The sequence below is a fragment of the Lactuca serriola genome, chromosome 5, assembly GCF_051521515.1.
Source record: "Lactuca serriola cultivar US96UC23 chromosome 5, Lser_US96UC23_V15, whole genome shotgun sequence".
NCBI lineage: Eukaryota > Viridiplantae > Streptophyta > Magnoliopsida > Asterales > Asteraceae > Lactuca > Lactuca serriola.
This window is the reverse complement of record NC_136412.1, coordinates 336,411,982-336,421,981: the sequence shown is the minus strand read 5'-3', so window position 1 is coordinate 336,421,981 and position 10,000 is coordinate 336,411,982.

The following is a 10,000-nucleotide window of genomic DNA, read 5'->3' as shown; positions in this document are numbered from 1 at the left end:
GGGTTGGCAGGGTATTATCGGAGATTTATCAAGGATTTCTCCAAGATCGCAGTGCCACTCACCAGATTGACCCGGAAGGGTGTCGCATTCTCATGGGGTCCCGAGCAACAGACCTCCTTTGAGACACTTCGCCAAAGGTTGTGCGAAGCCCCGGTATTAGTTCTCCCGGAAGGGATGGAGGATTTTGTAGTATATTGTGATGCATCGATTTTGGGGCTGGGTGCGGTGTTGATGTAGAGGGGTCATGTGATAGCATATGCATCGAGGCAGTTGAAGCCTCATGAGACGAGATATCCCACGCATGATCTAGAGTTGGGGGCAGTAGTGTTCGCTCTCAAGATTTGGCGTCACTACTTGTATGGGGTTCGATGTACGATATACACGGACCATAAGAGTTTGAAGTACTTGATGGATCAGCCCAACCTAAATATGCGTCAGAGGAGGTGGTTGGATGTGGTCAAGGATGTGGTCAAAGTTTAAAATCAAAGGTCAAATTTTAAATGTCAAAGTCAAAATTTAAAAACAAAAATTTATTATTATTATTATTATTATTATTTATTTAAATGTAATTTAAAAAGAAAAGAAAATTGATTTTGGGCTGAAAATGTAAAAAATGCAAAACTGGATGCGATTAGGAGAGTTTATGAATTAAATTCGGAGAGAAAGGAACAAGATGCAGGTTGATTCAATTGGTTTGATGCGTGTGTTGATAACTCAAGGGACCCGGGTTCGATCCCCGGCAGCCCCCAAAAATCACTTCTTAATTTTATTAGATGCGCGTGATGCTACCGAGCCTAAGCTACCAAATCATCCAAGCCGAGCGGCACACGTTCTGACTGAGCCGCAAACTCCGGCCGTAAACTCCGGGAAACCCTAGCCGTAAACTCCGCCGCCGCCGGCCGTAAACCCTTCAAAGGCCGTAAACTCTTCGCAGATTACGTGAAAAATAGCGTTTTTCACCTCTTTTTGCTCCAAAACTCGATCAAAAACTCGTTTTTTTTATCAAAAACGCGAAAAACAAACCCCCCTCCCCCCCCCCCCCCCCTAATTTTTAGAGATCTATCCAAAAACACAATTTTTTTTTGAAAAAAAGATAAAATAAGCTCCATATCTGACAAAATTGACTGATACAATCATTGCTCTGATACCAATTGTAAGTCCTCAATCTGCTTGTGTATCAATCAGATCCGTTTGATGGTGTGGAATCCCAATCAAATGGATGATATCAGATCAAATAGAAGAGAAGGAGAAGAAGAAAATGATGAATCTTATATGTATTGATATGAATGAAGATCCGGATACAAGATTGACACACACTTACACATACTTAAGCTCCCTATTCTCTTCTGTTCATCACTAAAAAAACGTTACCCTTACACTCCTCACCCTATATATATATATATATATATATATATATATATATATATATATATTGTGACAACCGTCAAATTCTGGTCAATTCAAAGTCAAATAAAGTCAACAAGTCAAACCGGTCAACCCAACTAACCCTTGTGTACTAGGGCTCACGTTATGTATTTACTAAACAACTCGCCATTCTAATGAGAGATCATAAATTGAAAAGTACGTACATCTAGATCTCCTTAACCTAAAATTGTGGTAAGTGTCGAGCCAAACCGATAAAACAGTGTTGCATACTCATCGGGAGCGTGTAAGATCCTTAAACAAGGCTTAACAGGGTTTACGGACCTTGCGTTGCGAAGCCGGACACTCAAAAAGGTCACAAATGAAACCTCTCTCTCAATCGTTTTCACTCTATCTCTCTTTATCGGAAATCTCTCCCAAAACTCTCTTTGTATGAGGAATCTCTTAAAGAATGTGAAATCTCTCCCAAAACTCTATTTGTATGAGAAATCTCTCCAAGAACGTGAAATCTCTCCCAAAACTCTCTTTGTATGCGAAATCTTTCCAAGAATGTGAAATCTCTCCCAAAACTCTCTTTGTATGAGAAATCTCTCCAAGAATGTGAAATCTCTCCCAAAACTCTCTTTGTATGAGAAATCTCTCCAAGAATGTGAAATCTCTCCCAAATCTCTCTCAAAAGTTCCCATAACTTTTTGAAATCATTCGGGTCATTCCGACCCTTAACCGGGTCAAAAACGGCTTGAATCGGGGTAAAAACGAGTAAAATAGGCTTAAAGACCCGAAACCCCTTTTAAGGAGCCGAAACACCTCTTAACCGGGTCAAACACAACTTTTCTCTCAAACTTTTTCTCTCTATTTCAAGACTCCAAGGCTGATCTTCAAGCTTTAATCTTCTCTAGGTAAGTATAATTCATCCTCCTTGTGATTATTTCACTTCATTCTACTCAAAATCATAGATTGTTTACACAAACATCATCACATTCTTGTTAGATCTTCGAATCTTCAAGTGATTCTTCAAGTGTTCTTGAGTTGAACACTTCTCTTCTTCAACACTCATCTACTGAAATCACTCAAGGTGAGTTCATACCCCTACATTTTCATGTTTTTTCTCAAGTTTTTAGGGGGGGAATACAAGTTAAAACACCAAGAACATAACTAAAATTTTCTAACAGCTTTCATCAGAAAAGTTGGACTCCATTCACGGATTGTTTTGGACAACGTAAACATTTTAGTTTTCAAAACTGTTTTAGGTGCAAGTATTTCCACTTCTTAGCTTTAAAATGACTACTTTCACATCTCCATACGATTTTTCTACAATTTATGGTGATTTTTACAAAACTGCCTATCATTTCAAACATCAATCCGGACCAATCTGTGATTATGGACTTTTTCACACAAGTAAGAGGTCATTAAAATTATGAACAAAGTAGACTCATTTTCCAAACTTCCAGAATTTACGGATTCTGATTTTCACCTTTAATTATTTTTCTATGAATTTTCTAAAAACAGAATAGAAATGGCAATACTAGAAAAATGTTTTAAATTTCATATACACCTTGTAACTTATTGAGCAAGGTGTGTACCTTCATGTGATGATATGTTATTACCATATATGTCATCTTGCCTTATTATATAGAAATACATCAGAAAACAAATGGATTCTTACCTCCATAAGTATGGTAAATATATAAATGGTATTACAAGGCTATATCCATTAAACTACAAACATTGGTAAACTATGACAAGTATAGTTTATGCTCACTACCCAAACAAATATTTAATAAACTATAATAGGTATAGTTGAGGATTCATTTACATAACAAACACATTATTAAAGGTATTACACATACAAAAGAGTTATTACAACTATGAATAATTATGATAAACTATAATAAGTATAGTTAAGTCCATTATACCCCCACAAACGAACACGCTAGTTATAATCGGCATAGTTATGGCATATATATTACAAACAAAGTGATAAACTATAATAGGTATAGTTTATTTTTCATCCACACTACGAACTTAATTACAAGAAAAGGATTCACCATCACCACCACTTTTGATAAGCTATAATATGCATAGTTCATGTTCACTACCACTATCGCTATTTGATGAACTATGATATGTATAGGTTATACTCACTATCACCACCACTTTTGGTAAACTATAATATGCATAGTTCATGTTCACTAGTCACTATCACTATCCGATGAACTATGATATGTATAGTTTATGTTCACAGCCACTATTACTATTTCGTACACTACACTAGGGTTTGGTTCCGGTTTTTGGATTTAAGTCCACATTCAATTTCGCATTGTTAGTTTTCAACTATAATTTCTAAGTGTATATGTTAGAGTTATATAGAACCTAGTCGTGATTGGCTTAGAATTGGTGGTTCCGCCTTATTTCATGTTCCTTGTTTGGTTGTGGGCCTAGGGCAGACCCATTACATTCGACGTTTTATCTAACTTAAATTTTATATAACTCATGTACACAAGGAAATTATAGAAGGAATCTATAGGGAATTCCAGGATGCACTATTTCATAACATAGAAACTTACATTTCACATTTTGAGGAAAATATCGGATTTTCTGGATACATACTCTATCGCTTTTACAAGGAAAACAGTTTATTTCTCAATTTAAAACTCTTATGAACTCACCAACCTTTGTGTTGACACCTTTTTTTTCAAAACAACTTGTATTCTCAGGAAATTACTAAACAGGTAAATCAACTGCTTTCGAGGACGGGATGCTAAAGCGATAAACTCAAACTTATTTTGTCATCATGATGTAATTAATTTTGAAACATGTAAACTTACTCTATGATGTAACTCTTTCAATTATATTGATGATGGTTGTGTTTGCTTTCTTCACTATTACATTTGTTGTTATGATACTATACATGAAGTCATCCACCCTCGAACGTTTCCGCCGATCTGGTTTGGGGGTGTGACAGATTGGTATCAGAGCATTGTTTATAGTGAACTAAGTATATTGAACCATATAAGATATACAAACTATAAATACATTGGGACTGAAAGTCTCTGTTTTAACGTTTTCCAAATAACTACACTTTTAGAAACAAATAATCTCTCGGTAAAAGTATGAGCACATGCACACACACTAGGGTCAGTATCATGGTGGGATGGGACAAAAGTGGTGATTGTTGAACAATACGAGTAGGCTTGGGGATGTATAGTCAGGTCTGGGAATGACATAGCCTGATCAACTATGTCTCATTCAGAAGTGACTAGCATATGCCCATGAATGGTCGTAGGTGTTACAGTAAGCCTAAAAACTTACCAACACTACCACAATGAAATACCATAGGGGTATTTGGTGTTATTATAATTACTTATCTGAGAACTAAATAGATTTTTATCAATAGATCAATAATTGCCTAGTGGATACATTAAAATTATATGTATCCAGGACGTCATAGACTTTGAATCTGTGGATCTTTGCTTTACTTCCTGTTCTCGTTGGATTGGGGATTTAGAGTTAGGATCGCTTATTCGAAGGTCTATCCTGTCCCAAATACATATGACTAGTATGCACTAAACAAGGTATTGAAGTACCTGATAAAGATCATCTTACAATTATCTAATTAGTACGTCTACTTAGTTATTCCTTATATTTCCATTTCTTGCAAAAATATCATGGCTGGATTCCATCCTCACGACGACCCATACTACCCCAACCACGACAAATCTGGATGGTCCGGAGAGGAGCCAGAGAATGATTACCCAATCCTTGTGGATGGTCACCAAGCTGAAGGCTTTGCTGACGGTTCCGACTCCGAACCTGAAATGGAGAACCTACCCCCGATGACCCTTGTTCCGAATCCTAACCCTCGTCCGGCTTTTCAAGGCCCGACGCCTCCGTGGGCAGAGTGCTTGGAGACCTGGAGCGAAGAGCAAGACCAACCTAGGCTGTTTAATGGAGACATTCGAATCCTTCAGAATCCGGAGACTACACTATTCAAGGGAACCGTAGCATTGTCCAAAAATTTTCCTTACGTTAATGAGATGTAGACCTATTTTCCTCGAACCCTATACACTAAATTATATTAAATAAATTGGCTCGCATTAAAATTCATTGGGAACTTTCCACGTATTTTATAACCCTGTATTACAAACAATTTACATATGGTAACTCCAAGAAATTCTTAATGTATACCTCCAGGTCGGGTGTAATTAAGGGATAATCGACTTAGAAATGGTGAGTCCGCCTTAGGTCCTGTTCCTCGTTTGGTTGTGGGCCTAGGGCAGACTCATTAAGTTCGAAGGCCTATTGGACCTTAATTATACACGACTTGTATATATACCAAGTGATTTTAGGAGGGGATCAGGCACGAAACAAATCACAAGTTGCATTTGAGTCACTACCACTAAATTCATTCATAGGGGCTTTATTATGAATTACATACAAAATACTTTTAATTCAGAACATAATACAGAAAAGTCTGTCTTGATAACATCTGACTTGTCACTACTATTAGAAACTTATCGTATGTTCGTCTCTACCAACTTATGACAGGACTATGCCGCCAAAGAAAAAGTCTAGACCCTCCGGCAACACAGCACCGCTACCACCTCCGGAGTTTGATCCTGTGATGTTTCAGGCTGCAGTAACAGCAGCCGTGGCGGCAGCAATGTCGCAAATGGGTACAAATGGTTCCGGCGGTTCCGGATCCGGGAATATTAAATCGAATCAGGGGGACAACACGGGGCGTACTAAGGAGTGTTCTTACAAAGACTTCACGAATGGAAAACCCGATCCTTTTGACGGAAGCGGGGGCGTCATCGCGCTGATGCAATGGTTCGAAAGGACCGAAGCAGTCTTCGAAATCTGTGCTTGTCCCGAAGCGAGCAAGGTCAAGTATGCGGCATTCACCTTCACAAGAAAAGCTCTTACTTGGTGGAACGACAGAGTTAAGTCGCTTACTCCTACAGTGGCTAACTCTATAAGCTGGGAGGATTTAAAAGCTTTGATGCTGAAAGAATATTGCCCAAGAGGCGAAGTGCAAAAACTGGAAGAGGAACTCTGGAACCTCAAAATGTCAGGGACGGATCTCGAAGCTTATACCACCCGATTCAATGACCTAGCACTCCTTTGTCCCGCAATGGTCACCCCAGAGGAGAAAAAGGTAGAACGATACCTTTGGGGGCTATCATCCCAGATTCATGATAGTGTATTGGCCTCAAGACCAACTACCTTCGACAACGCCAAGGAGTTGGCACAACAACTCATCGACCATCGTGCCAGCCATGACACTACGACAACCACGCCAATTTTTGCTGTTCGTGCTGCCACAACCCTCACCATGCCAACTCCCATGAAACAATACGCTGGAACCCTTCCGAAATGTAACAAGTGTAGCTTCCATCACACTGGGGCTTGTAGAGAATTGCATTGCATGAACTGCAATAGGAAGGGGCACACTACCCGTTTCTGTAGGGCACCGGTACGACCCATCAACCAGTTCCCCGGCTTTGGAGTAAGCCCAGCCTGTTACAAGTGTGGAGAAACGGGACACTTTAAAAGGAACTGCCCAAGTGCAAGAGATGCCAGTTGTGGTGGAAGGGTGCTTGCGATCACCGAAGGAGAGACCACCCCGGAACCCGCAAATATCAGTACGTGTTTCTAACATCGACGTTTAAATTCTAAACTTCTTTATATGTTAAATCTAGCATCGATTAAAGCATGCATAGTAGTAATGCCAAGGATTAAACTGAGAGCATAAACAATAAGAAATTCCAAGGCCGACATGTGACATCAGGCGGGTTATTCCTCACCATAATCAATCTCTTGTACTGCGAAAAGTTTCCCCCATCTTTCCTCCGAATTCTTGGATCCCCATTCAAAGTGCAAATTTCGGGACGAAATTCCCTCTAACGGGGGGATGATGTGACAACCGTCAAATTCTGGTCAATTCAAAGTCAAATAAAGTCAACAAGTCAAACCGGTCAACCCAACTAACCCTTGTGTACTAGGGCTCACGTTATGTATTTACTAAACAACTCGCTATTCTAATGAGAGATCATAAATCGAAAAGTACGTACATCTAGATCTCCTTAACCTAAAACTGTGGTAAGTGTCGAGCCAAACCGATAAAACAGTGTTGCATACTCATCGGGAGTGTGTAAGATCCTTAAACAAGGCTTAACAGGGTTTACGGACCTTGCATTGCGAAGCCGGACACTCAAAAAGGTCACAAATAAAACCTCTCTCTCAATCGTTTTCACTCTATCTCTCTTTATCGGAAATCTCTCCCAAAACTGTCTTTGTATGAGAAATCTCTCCAAGAATGTGAAATCTCTCCCAAAACTCTATTTGTATGAGAAATCTCTCCAAGAACGTGAAATCTCTCCCAAAACTCTCTTTGTATGAGAAATCTTTCCAAGAATGTGAAATCTCTCCCAAAACTCTCTTTGTATGAGAAATCTCTCCAAGAATGTGAAATCTCTCCCAAAACTCTCTTTGTATGAGAAATCTCTCCAAGAATGTGAAATCTCTCCCAAATCTCTCTCAAAAGTTCTCGTAACTTTTTGAAGTCATTCGGGTCAAAAGCGGCTTGAATCGAGGTAAAAACGAGTAAAATAGGCTTAAGGACCTGAAACCCCTCTTAAGGAGCCGAAACCCCTCTTAGGACCGAAAGTCCTCTTAGGGACCGAACCCTTCTGAGCCGAAGGCTGCTGAACCGAACCCGAAGGGTCCTCTCGGGCCCGAACCTCGCACAAGACCCGAACCCGAAGCTACTGTTCATTCGGTCCATTTAGCTCCATATTGCCCTCGGTCTAGTTCGCTTCTGATGACTTCGGACCGAGCCTCCTTCTCGCTTCCTACTGTTTCGCATCGCCTCGCTTCGGACCCAGCATCAGAAGGGACCGAACCTTCGGCCCCCTTCCGAGAAGCCTCGCTGTAATGCCTTTTCTTTCCGGTTTTCGACTACGACTTCATTTTAGCTTCGTTTTTAATTATTTTAACGCGGGATTTTCACCCAAAACTTTATTTTAACATATAAGGACCCATAATTAATTATTTATCACGTTTTTAAGGATAAAACCTTATCCAAAAATAGTGGGTGAAGTACAAGAGGTGGAGTGTTGACTTTCCTTTATTCTATGACACAAACAACCACCATACCCACTCCATGCCTAACCCACACTCCTCCCCACCATACCTTGTCACTTCCTTGTCCTTTTTACCTCACTCACAAGTCATTCCCACGTTTTTGAGAGCTGGACACTCAACCTCTCTCCTCATTTCTTTCACTTGCTCTCATTTCACCAAAAATCAAACACAACTTTTCTCTCAAACTTTTTCTCTCTATTTCAAGACTCCAAGGCTGATCTTCAAGCTTTAATCTTCTCTAGGTAAGTATAATTCATCCTCCTTGTGATTATTTCACTTCATTCTACTCAAAATCATAGATTGTTTACACAAACATCATCACATTCTTGTTAGATCTTCGAATCTTCAAGTGATTCTTCAAGTGTTCTTGAGTTGGACACTTCTCTTCTTCAACACTCATCTACTGAAATCACTCAAGGTGAGTTCATACCCCTACATTTTCATGTTTTCTCAAGTTTTTAGGGGGGGGGGGGGGGGAATACAAGTTAAAACACCAAGAACATAACTAAAATTTTCTAACAACTTTCATCAGAAAAGTTAGACTCCATTCACGGATTGTTTTGGACAACGTAAACATTTTAATTTTCAAAACTGTTTTAGGTGCAAGTAGTTCCACTTCTTAACTTTAAAATTACTACTTGCACATCTCCATACGATTTTTCTACAATTTATGGTGATTTTTACAAAACTGCCTATCATTTCAAACATCAATCCGGACCAATCTGTGATTATGGACTTTTTCACACAAGTAAGAGGTCATTAAAATTTATAATAAAAATTATGAACAAAGTAGACTCATTTTCCAAACTTCCAGAATTTACGGATTCTGATTTTCACCTTTAATTATTTTTCTATGAATTTTCTAAAAACAGAATAGAAATGGCAATACTAGAAAAATGTTTTAAATTTCATATACACCTTGTAACTTATTGAGCAAGGTGTGTACCTTCATGCGATGATATGTTATTACCATATATGTCATCTTGCCTTATTATATAGAAATACATCAGAAAACAAATGGATTCTTACCTCCATAAGTATGGTAAATATATAAATGGTATTACAAGGCTATATCCATTAAAATACAAACATTGGTAAACTATGACAAGTATAGTTTATGCTCACTACCCAAACAAATATTTAATAAACTATAATAGGTATAGTTGAGGATTCATTTACATAACAAACACATTATTAAAGGTATTACATATACAAAAGAGTTATTACAACTATGAATAATTATGATAAACTATAATAAGTATAGTTAAGTCCATTATACCCCCACAAACGAACACGCTAGTTATAATCGGCATAGTTATGACATATATATTACAAACAAAGTGATAAACTATAATAGGTATAGTTTATGTTTCATCCACACTACGAACTTAATTACAAGAAAAGGATTCACCATCACCACCACTTTTGATAAGTTATAATATGCATAGTTCATGTTCACTACCACTATCGC